At 37.7% G+C, this 10,289-nt stretch overlaps 1 protein-coding gene across 1 annotated transcript in view; it reads right to left on the bottom strand.

Annotated features, from left to right (window-relative positions):
* The window catches only part of spon2a (spondin 2a, extracellular matrix protein), a 29,123-nt gene extending 21,684 nt beyond the window's left edge, over positions 1 to 7,439 (bottom strand). Inside the window, exon 1 of the mRNA XM_051860914.1 lies at positions 1,144 to 7,439. The gene's annotated coding sequence lies outside the window, so the exon portion shown is untranslated. The remainder of the gene's footprint in view (positions 1 to 1,143) is intronic.
* Positions 7,440 to 10,289: the final 2,850 nt, after the last annotated feature.

Below are 10,289 nucleotides of genomic sequence, written 5' to 3' on the forward strand. Positions count from 1 at the left end.
ATCAAAAGAGCTTCTTTTCATCTGGTAGATGAATAAATTAGTCAACAGATCTTGGAACAGTTTGAGATTTTAGTGCTGATGTGTAAACGGGACCCCAAAAAAAAAAAAAAAAAAACACAGTTTAAAGTGTGAAAAGCAGATGTGGCATTTGCCAGAAAAGGTAATCCAGCCGTTTTACTGCAATTTAACAGGTTTCATGTGTGAAAGAGACCACAACCTACACGAGCATCAGGCACACATGCTACAATTGCTCAATAATGTTTGTCCTCAAAACAAACAGATCTGTTTATTCGTGTGAGACTGAGCAAAGCATTGAAGAAACAATGCCGTGTCTATCTAGTGCAGTCATCATTCCCAAACATCATCCGCTGACTATTAAAACATTATAAATATTATGATCTCCCATCTGCAGTGACATTATGCACACGTACAAATGCAAAGTCTCGCGTTTTCCATATTATCTCTTTCTCTGGGGCTTGGACTGTGAAATTAAATCAAATCAAATATCAAAACTGAGGCGCGTTTTGCGAGTTGGGATGCATTTCTGCAGCCCTGCACTTGCCAGTGGTTGCAGATGCTGCGTGACACTGACCTAAAGCAAACCTCCCTCTGTTTGCCCTCTCTAGCGCAGTGTCAAAAGACACACGTATTCTCAAACATCCGAGAGACACAGCAAATCTCTGCTCTCAGCACGTACCAGACACAATAAAACCAGGGGAGACGGAAAAGTGCCAAAGAAAAGAGCTTGCGGCTTTTCGACACTTAAGCTTAAACTTACAGGGAGAGCAATTATGAAGCCGCAGTGTGCTTGTGCTGAAGAAAGAGGTCAGAAATTTTGCATTTCAGTCACATGCAAGCGCAAAACCTTTAGAGTAAGAAATGAATGAGAAGAGGAGGAAAATAGTTAAATAACTGTTAAGAGCAGAACATGTGTTAAAACACTTAAAGACTGCAGCATTGTTCCTCAAAGAGACGTCAAACCTGCAGAAGAGGAGTGTGGGAAGGTTGCGGTATAGAGGCACAGTAGGAAAGTGGAGAAGCAGAAAAGCAACCCTTGCCTTAACCTTTGCCACAGCAGCCGGCATGAGCACAAGACACACACGCATGCAGTGGATGACATGCTAGTTAACAGCTCACTCTTACCTGGCTGTGATGGTAGACAGCAGGACAGGGTTTGTGGAGATGTGCACTACGGATCAAGATACCTCACTTTCATGCTCTCTTTCCCCTCCTCTTTTTTTCTTCCTCTCTCTCCTCCCATTCTTCACCCCCACCTCTCCATGTATGGGTATACACACACACACTTTCTCTCTCTTGTAACAGTCTTGCTCTTTTTCCTGTGCTCTCTGTTTATCTCTTTTTCTTCTCCTGTGAGATCACAGACGGTCCCCTGTGTAACGGCCAAGTTGATGTGTTCATATATGAATAACTGACTCCATAAGTAAGCACTTATCTAATAGTTTATAGCTGTCTGGAGTTGTGGATTCCTGTTTGTATGTGGGAATTTCAGTGATGTTTTGCTTAAAGAATTTCATGTGAAAATACTTAACTTTGTAATACAACTGCGTCATTTGTAGGTTGCTTCTCCTGGAAAGTGTAAACGCTTCTCTGTGGCTCTATCCAAACATTGCTCGGTTTGTTTGTGCAAACAGCCTGACAACAGCTCAGCCAATGTTGTGATTTTGGGGTGGGGCTTTCTGTTTGTTTTTCCAATGGTAGAGGAAGGGGAGTGTTTGGGAAACTTGTTTGAAAACAGTCATCGGGTGCTTCTGAATTGGCATACTTCTCTACTAGCAAGGCAAATAGTAGTAAAAAAAAAAACAGCATGTCAGAATTCAGAGTATTAGTAAAATAGTAGGCACTCGATAGTAGGTACTTAGTTGACATACTACTTCCAGTGAGATTCTGGAGCTCGCAGGCGCAACCACTGGACATATTACTATCCATATTACTAACCACTGGACATGTACACTGGACATATTACTATATTACTAGTTGTGAATGGCAGTGAAGCAACGCAAATGACACTGTATGACGAATGTTAGTACATCCAGATGCATTACTGCATATACTATATAGAACATACTTTTAACGATCAGGAAGTACTTATTTAAAAGAATATACCTACAATGCCTTCTTCCAATTTCAGACAAAGCCATAATTTTTACGATTCCATTTAGTGATTCAAACTGTGCAGATATTAGTCACTCTGTAGTCAATAATTTTATCCCTTAAAACTCCTTTTTGATCACCAAAATTACATATTTAAACGTTTTCCTGTGGGGGAAAAAAAAAAAAAAAAAAATCTTAATGCCTTAAAATAGCTTGAATGTAACTCTACATCCTTGCCTCATTTAATATACACGGATCTATAAATATGATAATTAGCCCCGCCTCCACGCACGAGCTTAGACGAGATCCACTCAGACAACTTTTACTGAGGTAAACGCTGCACAATGATATCATTTTTTTTTTTTTTACAACGTCGGACACATAACGGTAATCAATATGATTAGCGTTTTGCTTGACTGTTATCAAACAGCTAATAATGTGTTGCTAATGTTACACAAACCACGTTCACATTCACGACTCAGACAGCTGCCTTCTAACAACCAGTATCCTTAGAAACGCTTTGAACACCTTTAACGTCAGTGGAGAAAGGCATATAGTTCATCATAACATCGTAATATACATCATACACCCGCCATATTTGTAAATCTACACGATTTTTCATATCAAAGGAAAAATATACCGGGATAACCTTCTTTTGAGACTCTCTTGCGCGGTCAGTTAATGATATGCTAAAGCCCGCCGGAACGTTGACATGATTGGTTACAAGGTAGTTTTTGATGTCAGAAACACCAGCGATTTCAAACCGCGCTTTTGAGACTGTCTTTGGTTTACTGCAGTTTTAAAGAGAAAAATACTCAGCAATGGTGTTGACATATGAATTTGCACATGGTTTGTCTTAAAGCATATTAAAAACACCACAGAGACAAATAAACAACATTAAAAACTTCATTTTCACCACAGGGGGACTTTAAAGCTTCAGAGCTTTACACACTGTAGAAATAAATTATTCACATTTAATGTTTTTTTTTTTATTATTATTTTATTGTTTTATTTATCTCATTAAATAAAAATGAGAGTTGCCTTTTCGACCATCTCCTAAAAGTTGGGGAAAGTTTTAGCTGACTTATATGCTTTAAAAATGTATACAGTAGTCTTTCTTTTCATTGAAAATTGATGACTCATCTTGCACTCAGGGGTGTAACCAAAGCTTTGTACAATGTTCTCTAAAATGAGAATGTCTAATAGCAAGTAAATAGCAAGTTGCAAATCATGATATCTGTTTTCTAACAGGTTTCCTGAACAGTCCCTCCATTTGACATTGGTCAGACAAACAGAAAGTTCTGCCCAAAACACCATTCGTCGAGCAATTATTGCTGTGTAGAGATGCTCAAACAAACAGAACAATAGCACCACAGAGTGTTTACACTTATCAGGGGAATCAGCCTACAAATTACTTACAGTTGACTATATATTAATGTATCTCTTTGGCTTGGATCAAAACAAGAAGGCTGAATATACAAAATCTAATCCTATTATACACAGAAATGCCTAAACTTGCCAACACAATGCCAGAGCGTTGCTATGCAGCTGCTAAAGTGTTCTGAGTGGGTTTGTTTTAGCATGTTGCTATGTCCCATCGGTGTCAGTCTATGGGATTTTTTCACAAGGTGAACATCCAATTGCTTTAAAAACAGTCCAGATTTCCTCTGTGAGCAACATGACTTATCATATCAGTAGCCCAAACAGTCTGAGACATGTTACACCGTGACGTTCAATACCTAGGTGTTGCAAAAGTGTTGTTTGCTTTAGTAATACTGCACTGAAATAGCGTAACTACAGCAGCTCACACACTTGCACAAGAGGTTTTAGCAGCACGTCCTGATTTTGCGGAGTTAGAAGCGTTTCTGGGTCAACATATTTTGTTGATTCTGGAACAACATTCCTGTCTAAAAATGTAGTCCTAACCATATCCCTACTCCTAAACCTAAACCTACCCATAAGTTATCCCTAAAATCAGAGGGTGGATAACAGATAGGTGAATAACACTGATGTAGAAGCACCTAACCCTGGTTGTAAGCCTAAACTTGACATAAACTGTAAACTTGTCCCTCAAATCTAATTGGTTGATTGGAAAATTGATCCAGGAACATGTTGCACTTGGTGAAATCAGGTTCTAGATTTTAGCACAGTAAGATTGGTTTTCATAATAACACACTTCTAGACGTGAATGACATCTGGGAATTTTCTGGTTAGAAAGCAGTCGGTCCCTGTGGGAACTCACGTCAGTCCAACATAAGACACATTTGTCACTGATTTGCCCATTAAGAAAAGACACCAGCAGAAATACAGCTGAAAGCCAAGAGGATTTTACCAGGCTCCATAAATCAAGACTGGCATTTACAGGAAAAGTCCAATGTAAAAGCATCTATTCATCAAATTTGTTAATGTTAACCACATCAGGCGAATGTAGTCATTACTTCATCAGAGACCAGACTGAACGGTGATTAGTTTGCATTGACGCAGATGGGATTGGACACCATAAACGAAATGATCGGTTTCTGTCTCAATGAGTGTTATGTGCACTCTGAGTACACTGACCCTAACGTGAACCTCTCCTGGACAAAAGCCCTTGATAAATCTGCCAGTGGGCAAGCAAGAGGGATGAGGGGAGCTGATGAGACCAAGAATGTACAAGAAACATAGAAGTATGTGTGCATGGAGCAATTTCGCATATGCTCACACCATCTCAATGAGCAAAGAAGTTGCAGGCCAATGCAACTAAAAACTTGATCTATTTGCCAATATTTCACTAGTACACTAAAACGAAACACTTCACTAAGATTTCAAACTCTGTAGGTTTTTATTTATTGACTTGTTTGTTCAGTTTAAATAATTGTGGTTGTGAAAAAAGCCAATATCGAGTTTTGTAGTCCAAAAACTTGAATCGATTTAGGGGCATTTTGGGTAAAGAGTTCCATAAGGTAAATGAGCTCATGCTCAGTCGTCTAAGGACAATAAAACAAATTTAGTATCCAAAAATGTCATTTCTGCTTAGTATTTCAAGTGTGGCTATCCATTCCTTCAACAGCTCACTTTTTCCTGTCATTTCACCTCTGACAACTTGTCAGTGGGACGCATGACGTCATTCTGTGGGATTAAGTGGCAATGCATTGAAGCCATGTCAAATAAACTGCAAGACAAACCTGTAGAAAAAAAAACATTTACATGGGGTCAGAGTGCTGCATAAACAGTCATTCTCTGCCGACTGACTCCCATAAACAGTGGAATCTAGTTTTACGTCTTGTCTGAGGGAAACCGTTTTAGACATAATATATGGTCACCTTCTCGTCTGGAGTTACAGTGTAGACATATGCAGTAGCGGTCCTTGCTACATTTCACCCGGAAACGGGCCTAGTAACAGAAAAGGCCTCCGCTTGCACTCGAAAAAGAGCCCCGCCCCCCTCAATCAAGCCACGCACACACCTGGGTCTGAAATTAATAGGGGCTTGGGGCAAAGATGCCACAAAAATTTATAAAAATCCAAGATATGGTGCAAAAAATCTGTTTATGTTCTTGTTTTTAATCTTTATAAGCAATACCATACAAGCCAGAGTGCTGTTTTCCTGAATATCAGCAGCACGTTTGCTAATGTAATATTGGTTTTATACAACAGTTCAATACACAAGTAGTTATAGGTGACTTAGACAATAGTGTCAGTATTGACTGTTTTTGCTCTATTTTGCCAATAAAAATAGTTCCAAACAGTGAAGCCATTGACAACAGTTTCAGTTTCGTTACGCAATGTATCCGCGTTTTTGAAAGAATCAGTCTATGAATGACTCAACGACTCACTCGTGGAGACAGTGGCTGCATCCGAAATCTCATACTCTCGAGTAGGTACTTATTTTGAATAAGTACTTACTTTGTGACCGCTAAAAAAGTATGTTCTATATAGTATGAATGTACTGCATTCGCCATGCTGTCATTATCATGTGACCTACCAGTGTCAGTTGTGTCACTTCACTGGCTGCATCAGAAAATTTAAAAATGCTGCCATCGGAGGACGCATTCAAGGCATCAAGGCACGTCCAAATCAAATGTTAGCTTCACTTCCTGTCTACTGAGATACCTTCATCTGATTGATTCATTCTTCGCTGCCTTTATTATCCCACAATCCTATGCATTCCACTTCCAAAAAGAAAGGTGGCGTCTGAAAGTTGCGGTTTTTGTTCAGTTTGTGTGCAAATGTACATTTTTGACCAATGTTTTCTACTTCTGATGTCATTTCTAGTGAGAAATTACTAATGTAGTAATTAAATATCCGCTTAGTTTCCACTAAAGCTTGATCTATTTTGGTGTAGATCATTAAACCGTTATGCAGCCTCAGAAGTCTGTCTGAAATCAGTTTTGTGAGGTACCTTCACGTGCAACGCTGCCTGCAGAGTCATTGCCTATAAGACAGCGAGGCAACAAGTTTGCTGCCTAAGTTTTCGGATGCAGCCTCCGCAATTCACAAATCCTCTCCTGTGGCCTCATGGGATAGTAAAATGTCCATCGTAGGCACACTTCAGAATCTCGCTGGAAGAATTAGGTCATTTATGAGTACTGTGAAATCGGCCATACTACTCGTCACATACTGTTTTTCACCTACTATATAGTAGAGAAGTATGCGATTTTCGGATTCAGCCATTCACTTGCTTTGTCCCTGAATGAATCAGCTGTTTTGAACGAATCGTTTGACTAAATGATTCAATGAGTCATTCATTAAGACCATGATTTGCCGCCACCTGACATTAGGGTCATTTTAGCTTAGGGACTAAGAGAGTGACGAAAATTGAATGCCGTTTTTGTTTTCGGTCATGATTGTAACAAAGAGTTTATAAATAGACTATTAAGAGTGAAATATGATATAACATTTTTAAATATAACAGGTAAAGTAATTGCAGTCACAGTGCATACAATGGTTTTTGTATTTTTTTTTTCCCTCATGAGGGTGGGGTGGTGGCCTCCAACTTTTTTGTTTTTGTTTTGTTTTGTTTTTTTAACACGGGCCTCTGAATTGCTAAGGCCGTCTCTGGATACAGCATCACATCTGCCCCGGGTCCCTTACACTCAAACACACCTAGTGCGTTACGTATAGGATTTTCTACTTGAAGGATTAGTTCACACCAGAATTAAATTTTCCTGATAATTTACTCTCCCCCATGTCATCCAAGATTACGTCCTTCTTTCTTCGGTCAAAAAGAAATTAAGGTTTTTGAGGAAAACATTTCAGGATTTTTCTCCATATAGTGGACTTCAATGGCTGCCAACGGGTTGAAGGTCCAAATTGCAGTTTCATTGCAGCTTCAAAGGGCTCTACACGATCCCAGCTGAGGAATAAGAGTCTTGTCTAGCGATTGACCATTTTCTAAAAAAAATTATTTATATACTTTTTAACCACAAATGCTCGTCTTGCACTAGCTCTGCAATGCGCCACGCATTACGTAATCATGTTGAAAAGGTCACGCGTGACGTAGGCGGAAGTACCGATCCAGTGTCTACAAAGCGAACATGCAAAGACTAAGTCAAATGGTCTTTACAAAAAAAAAAAAAAAGGTAAAACAACGATGTTGGCCGATTTTGAAGTTGGATGAGAAAATGAGATGAAGAAACATGATTACGTAATGCGTGGTGCATCGCAGAGCAGTGCAAGACGAGCATTTGTGGTTAAAAAGTATATACTCAATCGCTAGACAAGACCCTTATTCCTCGGCTGGGATCGTGTACAGCGCTTTGAAGCTGCATTTAAACTGCAATTTGGACCTTCCACCCATTGTACCCCAGTGAAGTCCACTATATGGAGAAAAATCCTGGAATGTTTTCCTCAAAAACCTTAATTTCTTTTCAACTGAAGAATAAAAGAAACATCTTGGATGACATGAGGGTGAGTAAATTATCAGGAAATTTTAATTCTAAAGTGAACTAATACTTGAACTTCAGCTTAAATTAGAATGAAAGTTAATGAGGAAAAATGGGTCATTCTCAGTATGAAAACATTTTCTCAGAATATTAAGAGAGAATTTAAGATTTTTATATTCAATATAACCCATTAAAAAGTAATTGTGATGAATGTGGACATGCAAATTGGCTACATACATAAAGCATATGTATTTTAGAACTACCAAAACCTAAATTTTCACAAATAATAAGATTAGTAACGCTCCTTAGGTTTCATTAATTAGCAAATGTGTAATAACTGTCCATTTTTAAAGCATGTAACAAAATAAAATGCACTTCATTGTGGGAAATTGTTTATTGGAGGACGTTACGGAAAAATTAGAAGCAACACTTGGAAACTATATGGAGTTTGTTTTTATATATAAAAGATTGGAGTATTTTAAAATCGAATGGTTGTTTTGGGTCAGTGGACATCAAAAACAAAGAAACCTGCTAAATTAAATAAACAGTCTTTAAAGTTTCAACATCACCATGTTGCACAATCCTTATGAGACTTCAGACAAAATGGTGAATCACTGCAATAAAATTGTTTTTCCTCTATCATTTTCGTTTCAACACTTTTTCTGACATCAGCTGAAGTAAACTCCATTTCACTCAACTATACAGTGGAAGCCATTATTATTTTTTCTACGCTGTTTTTCCAAGATAGCTCATTTAGACCAGAGTTTTCTTCATTTACAAGACATAAAGAATGTTTATTGCCAAACCGTTATGGTTAACCTACACTCCTAAACTTCAGCTTTCAACATAAACGAACTGAAATGACACGAACAACAGGCGCCAAACACCACATTTAACATTTTCTACATAACTCAATTATGCACAAAGGGTTTTCCTGTCCTCAACGGAAGACAACAGGACTTAGTATGTGGCAGAAGGAGTTTCTCTGAGACATTTGGTAACAATTTAAACTAGCAGAGGTAGGGGGTATATGCCCTGAACACCTCATTAACCTGATTGGCAACACATCAGCACCCGGGGACATTAGCTGATAAACAACCATCAGGACACATTCAGAGGGAGCGCCCTGCTAAAAATACACTGCAAAATACTTTCCTCCCTTTAATCACCTCAAACCATGCTTTTCTTTTCCCTACAGCCAAAGATGTTGTATGAATACAAAACCGCTAACACCTGAAGAGCAGCAAGTCTGGAAAACTTGTGTTATGAGCTCTTGGCTAAACTCACACGAACATTTAAACTAAACTTGGCAACAGAAATTACATTGTTAGAGTTGAATTTGAGTAAAGCCCCTTTACTCAAATTATGTTCCCAGTCTTATTGTGCACAATTTATTTACTAATTCATATTACTCCACAGAAAAAACACTTTGAATCACAAAGAACTTTCCTATTCCACTGATGTCACTCAGTATGTACAGGTTTAGACACCGTTTCAGCAAACTCACATTCAAATCTGGGTTTATTCTGGTATGTAACATTCACTTTCCACCATCCAATCAATTCCTGGTGAATACATTTATGTTTGTAATGTGTTTCTTGCTTGAAGCGTTTCACTTGAAACCCCACCGTTCAAAAGTTTGGAGTTGATTTAATTTTTTGATTTTAAAAGACATTGCACACCAGTGCTGCATTTATTTGTTTAAAAATACAGTAAAATGGTACACTGTAAAAAATGAGCATGATTTTAATGGTTTAAAAAAAAAAAAAAAAAAAAAAAAAAAACCTGTAAAAATGCTACGGTGAAAAAGTTAATTAGTTTACAGAAAGTTTCTGTACTATATACGGTGAAAAACTGAAATAGATCTAATGGTACATTTAATGCAATTTTACAGTAAAATACCATTAAATTTACAGTTTTTAGAAGTGAAAAACAAGTCATTGTATAATTTACAGTGAAAAAACGTAAATTGACATTCCCACAATTCCTTGACACTTCACATTTGATGTATTTTTGTTGAAATAACTTTCTTCTTAGTTTTTCTAATCAGTTAAATAACTTTCTTAGTTTTTTCTAATCAGTGATGTACATTAGGGTTTTATGTTACATCTAATGTTGTTAATGTTTATTGCATTTTTAAAATTTCATGTGTGTTACCATGATGGTGTTTATAGTTTGCGTGCACCTTCTATATATTAGTATTCTCAGCTTGTGAAAAAGCTGCTTGTGATGAGCTTTGATTCATTAATGGAATTTTTTTTACAGTGTGTAAAATAAACCGTTATGAACCGTAATTATTACAATATAAAACTTTA

This window comes from Ctenopharyngodon idella, chromosome 14, assembly GCF_019924925.1.
Source record: "Ctenopharyngodon idella isolate HZGC_01 chromosome 14, HZGC01, whole genome shotgun sequence".
NCBI lineage: Eukaryota > Metazoa > Chordata > Actinopteri > Cypriniformes > Xenocyprididae > Ctenopharyngodon > Ctenopharyngodon idella.